The sequence below is a fragment of the Hibiscus syriacus genome, unplaced genomic scaffold (assembly GCF_006381635.1).
Source record: "Hibiscus syriacus cultivar Baekdansim isolate YM2019G1 unplaced genomic scaffold, ASM638163v2 tig00110831_pilon, whole genome shotgun sequence".
In the NCBI taxonomy this organism is placed as follows: domain Eukaryota; kingdom Viridiplantae; phylum Streptophyta; class Magnoliopsida; order Malvales; family Malvaceae; genus Hibiscus; species Hibiscus syriacus.
The window spans coordinates 655,664-666,556 of NW_024062882.1; the positions used below are offsets into that span (position 1 = coordinate 655,664).

A 10,893-nucleotide genomic window follows, 5' to 3' on the forward strand; every position below is an offset into this window, starting at 1 on the left:
GAGCTTATAATGGATCTCTCTGCTTTTCATTACCTACGTGTAAAACACTTACACGTTAAGTCATAGACTTAGTGAGGAATAATGATAATGACAATGAAATATAATGAAAATGTCATAATGAAATGCAATATCATGAAATCATATATTCAATCCATGCAAATTGCATAACCATGTATCTTACCTATAATCTGATCAAATTAACCATCATGAATTCATATAATAAGTTCAATAGCCATGATACAATACTGATAACCTGAGGTATGTGAGTACTGTGAGGTATTGTACTATGCTATCACCACAACTCGTACAAATTTCCTCTAAGTGACATATGAAAATCTGTGTCCAAAGGACCTATCAATATGTTCCTAAGAACATAGGTAACCATCTATATGTCCCGAAAGACATAGGCAATCCTGTCCATATGTCCCGAAAGACATAGGTAATCCTATCCATATATCCCGAAAGACATAGGTAATCCTGTCCATATGTCCCGAAAGACATAGGTAATCATGTCCATATGTCCCGAAAGACATTGGTAATCCTGTCCATATGTCTCGAAAGACATAGGTAATCCTGTCCATATGTCCCGAAAGACATAGGTAATCCTCGACTCTTGGCATGTCAACTATACCTATAGCTCTCATATCATATAACATGTATCATATATTCAGGAAATCGTGTAAATCATGTCTCATAGTTTTTATTATTTCACAGATGTTCATGTAACTACTTATGTCATATATTGTTCACAAATATTCACATATATATCACATATACTTTTTCTTCATATATATCATATCCTATTTCCTATCTTGTAATCATGTAAGCACATCACTTACTTCCCCTACTCATAGAGACACATGTTTCATTTCCATAGTAACATTCGATGTTTTCATTTTAAGGGGTGCATCGATACACTTCCTGTGCATCGATACACACTGAATAATTTATGGAAATTTCCCTTTGATGTATCGGTACATATCGAATGTGTATTGATACACTCTAGCCTAGAATTATATTTTGAGCACGAAAATCACTTTCTTTTAGCTCAATTGTTCAATATTTCAACCCCTTTCATATCCTTAACTCACATACACCTACTTAAAACAATTAATACTCCTTCAACACTTATCTAACTTCAAATTACAATCCTCTACATGGAATTCAAGTATCATACTAAATTTTTCATGTAATCCAAACTTATTTCTAACACTTATAGCTTCTTACTCACACCTATAACAAGTCAAATTTAACTTCTAAATTCATTTATACATATTTATTCAAAATTTCACTTATTCTCTGCTTATCTTTAATTCTTAATAACTTACAAATATTTGAGTTTCTATGGCCTTTTTCATCTCCATCATGTTTCCTAAGTCTTCCTTAACCAAAACAATAATTAAATTTTAAGAATTAACCAAAAGAAATCATACTCACCTTGGCTTGAGGCTTCACGTTGGAGAAGAGAAGAAGATGAAGATGAGAAATCTATAGAAACTCTCCTTCCCCAATTATGATTCACGTGGGTTTATAAAACTCCCACATAATTATTTAATTATTTAATCAATAGCCCATGTTTAATGACCCATTTTTTACTTTTCCTTAATTTATTAATTCATCCTAGACGAACATCTTTCAATTATTTCCTTCACATTTCAATTTATCTAATCCGGTCATTGAATTTCTTTTTTTAAATTTCACACTTTGATCACTAACCCGGTATTGATGATGTTACAGTCCCCATGTTTTATTTATTTTTATTAATTATAATCTTAGCACTTAATATTGAAAATGCTCAGTTTAGTCACTTGAATACTTTATTTTGATTTAATTTTGGCATAATTGTTTGATTGTTTATGTTTTAGTCCTAATTTTATTTTTATATTAATTTTGAATGTTTCTTGCATGTGAGTTCATTTTAGTCCTAATTAATTTTGTATGATACCCTCATAAGCATCACTTTATTCGAAATAAATTAACTAAGGGTAATTTTCGATCATTTTAATATTTTCGTAAAGTGATTGTCTTAACGTATAAGAAAGTTACTTTCGATAATTTTAAAAGAAAGTCTATCCCATTTAGTGACGAATTAAATCAAATTGATTTTAAAATTCAGAGATTGAGAAAAAGATCATGTTCTTTTAATTAAATTCATTGAGAAAGACTGTTGGATCGAATCTAAGGTCTTCTCTTGAGATATTTAAATCATTAAACATCCTTATTCTCAATAAATATTGGTAAAATAAATAATTAATTATACTTTCTTGATATATGCTTTTAATTTGCTTTATTTCTGCATGTGTTTTCTCGATAGGTTTTCAAAATAAAAACATTCGATTCGATATCGAGAATAGTAATATCTTTTCATTTCGATCAGCGTAATAAATGACTATTTTAAGGTATAAGATGTCATTTATTCTTGATTGGAAGTAATTTGATATTGCCATTTTCTCTCGAATTAATATCTATTTTTAAGGTGGAATAGTGATATCTCTTCATTTCGATTGGAACAATAAATGAATACTTTAAGGTATGAGAGGTCATTTATTCTCGATTGAAAATCATTATATATCATCGTTTTCACTTGAATCGATATTGAATTTTAAGATGAAATAGTAATATCTCTTTATTTCAATTGGGGTAACAAATGACTATTTTATTGCACGAAATGTCATTTATTTTCTATTGGAAATAATTAGATATTATCATTTTCATTCTTAAAATTATTTTGGGTGTTGTTATTTTGAATTAATAATGAACTTTAGAATGAAATTTTAATATTCCTTTATTTCGATTGGAGTAAGAATCGATTGCTTTAAGGTATGAGAGATCGATTATTCTCGATAGGAAATAATTAAATATTATCATATTTCGTCCAAAAATTCAAATAATATTATTTTTAGGGGATCTTAAATTCAATTAGACTCGAGCTTGTAAATCGCATTGCAAAGATAATTAATTAATCGACTAGGTACCGATTTAGGGCGCTGTGGGGGTGCTAATCATTCCCCACAGGTAACCGACTCTCGAACTCAAATTTTGGTAACGCGGACCGTAAGTTTTTCGTTTTAATTAAAATTAATAATTTATTAAATTGATAATTACGTTTTTGGGTGCCCAATCACGCCCTAATCAAGGATTGGTGATGACTCCTCGAACCATATGTTTTCATTAACCGATCACCAAATAATTATTTCGAAACAAGACCCCCTTTCGCCCCTCCGAAAAAAACCGTTGCGACAGATCCTTTAACCATTGAGGTAAGTTGATTCGTTCAATTTTATATTTATTTATTATATATAAACAATCATATTTATAAAATATGGAGACAATTGTATCTATTTCTTTAAAGTATAGAATTGAATCCGAATTAAAATTTTATTATATGCTCATGAAAAGGTCCTACATATTCTAAGATGAGAGTTCAAATCTCATCAAGTATGAGAGGTGTTTATATTTTTTTGTCAATTCTCTAATGACTCGATAGAATTTGAGAAATTGAATGTTGATAAGAAATATGATTAATCGTAGAAAATTCATTCGATTACCTAACAAATAACATTTTACCCATTTTTTCAAAAAGAGTCAAAACATCCCTCACCAACCAATAATATGATAAAGGGTAAATTATACGAATAGTTTTTTTTTGTCTAGTCGATTTTGGTTACGAGTTTAAAAATTAAGTGTGTTTTGTTCCTTATGTTATTGGTTCATTTGGTTTAAGCCCCTCAACCGTTAACTTTCGTTGATCCAATAACATAAGTTTAAGTTGACAATTAAAAAATAAAATAATAAAAATTTGAAAAATCTCAATGTAACACTCACGTATAAAAATACCTCCTCCTCCACCTTTTTCCTTTTCCTCTTCTTGGTTAAAAAAAAGCCTAAAAGAGGGAGCTAGGCTTGTCCCAGAAGAACATAAGGGAGGCCCAAAATGTCTGTTGTAGGAGTTCTTCCACTTGTGACATCGAAGAAACAAAGACAGTAGTTTGTCCAGGTTTATTTTCATTGGTCTTCGTCAAAAAATCCATAACCATGTTAGCTTTACGTTGGATAAGTTTAAAGTCCATTAGATAAAATAGTAGGGACCATCGAAGTCGAATCCCAAACCACCATAAGTTAGATAAAAAAAACTCTATCTAGAAAACTTAACCTAACCATGTTTAAGGTAATCTTTTCCTAATATCACAAAAAAATATTCTAGCACTCTTTCTCCAAATTGTACCAAATTAGTGTTCTTTCTTAAATCGAGGCAAGGAAGCAAGTTTCACAAAACGAGCTTTGCCTACGTGGTTGGAGGCTCATTTCACATGGAGAGCTTTCTCCGGATTTGGCAGTACAAGAGGGAGGCGCGTCCTACAGGGAGAACCTTCCCTGAAAGCTTATTTCCCAGGACGAGCCTTCCGATTTTAAATCATCAATTTGATATCCTTTATAAAATATTTCAATTTGTATTATAATTAAAAAAATTAGTTATTAAAATGTATTCTTTAACACGTGATCAATTACCAAAAAAATATTTGACTTAATGAAAATTGATTTGTTTAAATATCATTGAAGGAAAATATTAGATCTAATTGTGAATTATATATACAAAAGTAACAGAAAAGAAAAGAAAAATCTTAAATAGTTTTAATTTCAATATTTGGAGGAGTAATATATAAGATTTAATTTGTCATATTTATACGGGTGCTTAAAATTTATGACAATTTTTATAATTATTTATTATTATTTTTCTCTTTTATGTGTCTTATAAAGTGGCATATTTACCGAAAATTCACCTAGGTTTTTTATTTACGTGTTAGAAACCGTTAGAGAAAATTTTACGGATTTAGCACCCTTTGCAGCCCCACGTGGTGCCACATCAGCGTAAAGCGCGGATGACAATCTGCGTATTTCTGGGACGGTTTCTAGATTCGTAATTTTTTTAAAACGGTGTCTAACAGGTAATTAATTTATGTTACGGTGATTTTTATGTAAAAACGACATGAAGTATTAAGGAAATAATTGTGTTTTGTTTGTTGGGAAAAATAAAATTTAATTACCTAATAATTTTCATTTTTTGTCTTCTGAAAAATTAAGTCTTAAGATCATAAATTATTAAAATAACGACTCAATTATCAAAATAAAACGAATTAAAAATATAATAATAAAAAATAATTTTTTGAAAAAAAATAAATGATGAAAATAAAACATATTAAAATATCTGGTATAATTATAACTCATGTATTTTCAATTATTATCTTAAAAAACAATTATAAATTATGATAAAATATTTTTCGTTTTTATCATCATCAACGACCAATTAATGGAGTATATATATGAGTTATAATTCAAATTAATCATTTATTCCACTATTATTGAAATTAATTAAGAAAAATTATGGTAAAATGTTTTTAAAAGAAAAGTATAAATAAATACATAAAAATCTAAAGATTTTCATTTCTTTTGTGATACTCTTTAACTTGTAACAAAATTCAATAAAAAAAAGAAGGTAAAGCTAAAATAATATCACCTATATATTTAAAATATTCTTTCTAATATTAATTTTAAAAAATATAAAATAAATATTAAATTCTAATTTTGTTAAAAATGAATAAACGTTATTAACTATTGTTAAAAAATAATAATTATTGAATAATAATTCATTTGATCCCTCAATTATAATTAAAAGTTTATTTTAATATTTTTTATATTTTTAAACAATTAATTTTAAAAGTTAAGAAATTTTTCAAAAATATATGAAATTTTTAATTTTTTAAAATTATAAATATTTCTTATTATCATCATCATCATCATCATTTTGTAAAAGAAATACTAGTTATAAAACTTTTATAAAATTATTCATATTTTAAATTACTTACCCTCAAAGTTTTTCTATATTAGATTATACGTATAGGATTTTGAAAGGGTCAAAATGGCATTAGAAAATGACAAGTGGTAATTGGTAGACATAACTGTATTTTGTAATTTCATGCAAAAACTAAAATTTGTCGAGTTATAAAATAATTTGCACAAAAAGATTTAAAAATTTTAATGCATAAAGTTTTTTTGCACACCAAAAATGAAATAAAGTTGACATTTTTACATAAAAATTTATTGACTTTTAAAATTAATTGTTTAAAAATATAAAAAAATATTAAAATAAAATTTTAATTATAATTGAGGGATCAAATGAATTATTATTCATTAATTATTATTTTTTAACAACAATTAATAATGTGTATTCATTTTTAATCAAATTAGAATTTAATATTTATTTTATATATTTTTTAAAATTAAAATTAAAAAGAATATTTTAAATATATAGGTGATACTTTTTTAGCTTTACCTTCTTTTCTTTTTTTATTGAATTTTGTTACTTTAGAGAGTAACACAAAAGAAATGAAAATATTTAGATTTTCATTTATGTATTTATACTTTTCTTTTAGAAATATTTACCATAATTTTCTTAATTAATTTGAATAATAGCATAATAAATGATTAATTTAAATTATAACTCATATATATACTCCATTAATTGGTCGATGATGATGATAATAACGAAAAATATTTTATCATAATTTATAATTGATTTTTTATATAATAATTAAAAATACATGAGTTATAATTATACCAAATATTTTAATATGTTTTATTTTCATCATTTATTTTTCAAAAAAATTATTTTTTATTATTATACTTTTAATTAGTTTTATTTTGATAATTGAGTCATTATTTTAATAATTTATGGTCATAGGACTTAATTTTTCAGAAGACAAGAAATGAAAATGATTAGCTAATTAAATTTTATTTATTCCCAACAAACAAAACATAGTTACTTCCTTAATATTTCATGGCGTTTTTACACAAAAATTAACCTAACAAAATTAATTACCTGTTAGGCACCATTTTAAAAGAATTTATGAATCTAACACCCTTCACAGAAAGGTGAGCAAATTTACGAATCTAACACCCATCCTAGAGAGGCGCGGATGATGCTCATCCGTAGCTTTATGCAATGAGTGTTAGATTCGTAAAATTTTCTCTAACGATGTCTGACACGTAAATAAAAAAAAAGCTGAATGATTTTTAGGTAAATACGCCTTATAAAGTAGTAATATTTTTGGTTTAATTCTTCCTTCAACCCCTATAGTCCTTAGATTTAAAAAAAAATTATAATTTAAAAAGTTAGGGACCAATTTATAACATTGTCGAGTGATTTTCATTAAATTTAAATTTATATTTATCGGATGAATTTTAATTTTTAAATCCATTGGACTATCGTTAAATTTAATGGAACTTAATTAACAAATTTAAAATTAAGATGGAGATAAATACATAATTTTATGTTAGGATGTGAACTCATAAAATTTTAAGAAACAAAAATAAATTATTAATAGAAAAAAAAACTATATCATAAAAAATTATCCTAGTAAAATAAAAAAATTCCTACATGATATTGTCAATTTAAAATTGGAAGGCTGTCATGGGAATTGAGCTTTCAAGAGACTCCCTTATAGGATGTGCCTCTCTCCTATACTGTAACAATAGCTAAACTCGAGGAAAGCTCTCCCTGTAAAATGAGTCTTTCAGCCATATAAACAAGACTCATTTTGTGAAACGTGCCTATTTACCTCACTTTAAGAAACCGTGCTAGTTTGGTATATATTGCGGAAAAAGTGTTAGAATAGTGTTCTTTTTTGTCATTCGGATAAAATTCCCCACATTTAAGGAGAAGAAGGCGAATTGATAGCCGTCCTAACAGAAGATCAGATCAGGGCAATACCCTCAGAAACATTAGGCAAAAGCCAAAACACTGTTGACACCATTGAAAGCAGCCCCAATTGCAAACGTCTCCAAATAACCAGGCTTGGAGTCGAGATTTATATCCACTACCGCTAGCCTGTTGTTGACACTGTTGATCTTTCTCGAGGTGTCAATCATGAACTTGTCTTTCTTGGGCTTGGAGTTGGATGAGACGATCCTCATCAACAGTAGAAAATTCCAGAGGGAGAAAAATTTTACTAGACAACAACTCAGGATCCCACTTGTAAACATCAGTCTCTCTTGTGATATCAAGCTTGAGCTTTCTTCTACAGATTTTGGCTTTAAATAATAAAGAACCAACTCTTCATTAGTTGGGTGATATCGAAACCTGATGGCCACACTTGATTGTAGCCAATGTGTGAATCAGTCATCGCAATACTGTCATCTCTCTTAGTGATAAAAAAAACTTTTTATTTTTCTTCTTTACGATATATTTTTCTTTTAAAAGATTGAACCTTTCTGACAAGAAAGCAAAAACCGATGAAAACCAAACTATTTTAAGAGTTAAATTATTTCACATGATGTAGAATTGGAAAATGGATCTTAGGGTTTTGGGTTTAGACCATTAGGTTTGGATTTTGGAGAATGCTAAACAACATTCATCGGCAAATTTTCTTAACAAGATGTTGAATGACAGCTTTAATGGCGAAAAAAGAAAAAGAAAAAGAAAACATGTTACACGTGTTTTAACTTCTTAATTGTCACCTAGTATTTTCGTTAAAATTTAACGACAGTTAATAATTGAGAGATTAAAGTTAAACAACTATTTTCTAAACTGGTAATCAAGATCTATCAAACCGAAAACACAAGGTATTATCCACATAGTTTACCCTACAATAAATTGAAATTAGTGATTTAATGATACACACTTGATTAACACTAAAATGAAATGTTAATAATCCATTAAGAAAAATAATTCAATAATCAAATGGAATGAAATCCATAATTTAATAATTAAATAGATAATATATCATTGTATTTAGTATATATATAACTTTTCGTGTATATTATACATATTATACTCATATTCATAAGCAAAGAGTTTAAACAAACACCCAATTTAAAATGGCAAACTTGGCATTGCCTCTACCAACACAACAAAAAACCCCCCCACAAAATTAAATAGCTTTCTATTTTTCAAATAAGAAACATTGAACTCCTAATCTGAATCAGAAGTAGAATCTAATTTATCATCTAAATGTTCTTTTCCCTTTGCTTCAGTAGAATGTGATTTATCATCATCTAAATGTTCTTTTTCTTCATTTGCTCAGTAGAATCTGATTTATCATCATCTAAATGTTCTTTTCCTTTGCTTCGGCTTCCTTAATTTGCTTACTCAACTCATCAACGGGTATCAACGCAGATATCCAAACAAAGGATACCATTTCCCACTCATGTCATTAACGAAACCGTTATACTTACCGGACAAATTTGCCGCCGTCGGAACAACCTTCTCGGCCATCAAGTGGAAAGTGGAGCTGTGATTCAGTTTAACCCACAACTTGGCTGAGCATACCACAACGAGCTGCTTGTACTGTCCCACGGCGTAGTGCACCCCTCGTCGTGGTCCATTGGTTCGAGCCTAGTCGCCCAGCTTCCGAGCATGTTGTGCTGTCTTGTGAAGCAAATCTTGGACTTGGTAAATCACTTGCTTCGCTTTTGCTGGAACATGATCCTCAAATCTCTGTGAAGCCTCATCTACCTGCAATTTTTTTTAATTTATCTCGTTTTAGCTGAGATTTACTATTAAGAGCATAATCGACCCGAGCTGAAGTACTAAAATTCAAATTCGACTTAAAATTCGAATCAAGCTTGACCGAATTTCATTTCCGAATCATGTGAAGCCTCATCTACCTGCAGTTATTTTAAGGAATCTCGTTTCAGAGTCGGGAGCAGATTGGTGCACACTTCCTTTTACAGCTTCGAAATTTAGTTTCAACTAAGGTTTGATACTAAGCTTAATCAAGCCAAATTGAACTGAAGTTCTAAGAAGTTTGAATTCAACTCAAAATTCGTACCTCAAAGATCGAAACTCAATTAAACTTGATTGAATTTTATTTTTAAAATTTAAGCTCGATTTAAAACTCATTCGATTATATCAGATTCATTTACTTATTAAAAATAAAGTTTAATTTTCATACTCAACCACAAACTAAATTATGTTAAAAACATCTAGCTACTAAATTCAATCATTCAATTACTAGATGAAATTAAACAAGAGAAAAAAAAAGTGAATTCCATAAACACTTTAGATCCAAAACAAGGAATTATGAAAGAACCGAATTACCTTCTTATCCAGAAAGACGAGAAGAAGATCAGGAACATTCTTAAATCTCTCGTATACGGGACTAACGGCGGTCGTAACAGCACCCTCGATGGTTTCGACGGTTATCTCAACGGGCCGGAGTTCTGTTTGGCGAACTCGTAAAGGTACGAAACGTAAACCAGGGTGCGATCGCAGCCACTCTCACGAATCCTAAGTTCTTCAGTTCATTGTTCTCAAACTCTACATCCTAAAAATTAAAATATATATTTTTTTTTAAAAATTCGAAAACAATAATCTTAACTATTTCAATCATAGAAAATACAATCAAAACAAGAAAAAAAAAGGAATAAAAATGGAAATACCTATGCTTGCCATCTTCTTCAGCTATGATTGTTGCTAGAATTTTCTTTTTCTTTCTTTTCAGAAAAAATTGTGAAATTCGCATCAACTTATAGAGGTACGTGCAAAGCTGATTTAATGTGGGGCAGTTGATGAGATTCAACGGCCAATATTGGATTTAAGGATGACCTTGTATAAGAGAAGTAGAGAATTCCAGATGGACACGTGGAAAGCTAGAGAATATAAAATGAAATAAAATATTTTTTATAAGAAGTTTATCAATATTGTTTGACACGATATATAAGATTAATACATATCTAAATAAGCCGTGGATGCAACTGGTTCAAAGGAAGAAGAAGGCTGGCTTGCATTGGAGAAGAAAAGTGCCTACAAATAGTAAGAGCATTGCTGAGAATGGTAGCCATACTGGTGGCTCGCGGTTTGAGGCCCTTGCAATGATGGATCGTGAGGAAAACCCG

General features: G+C 28.9%; 1 pseudogene; it reads right to left on the reverse strand.

Annotated features, from left to right (window-relative positions):
• Positions 1-9,193: 9,193 nt before the first annotated feature.
• Positions 9,194-10,450, reverse strand: LOC120142776 (annotated as a pseudogene).
• Between the last annotated feature and the right edge of the window lie 443 nt (positions 10,451-10,893).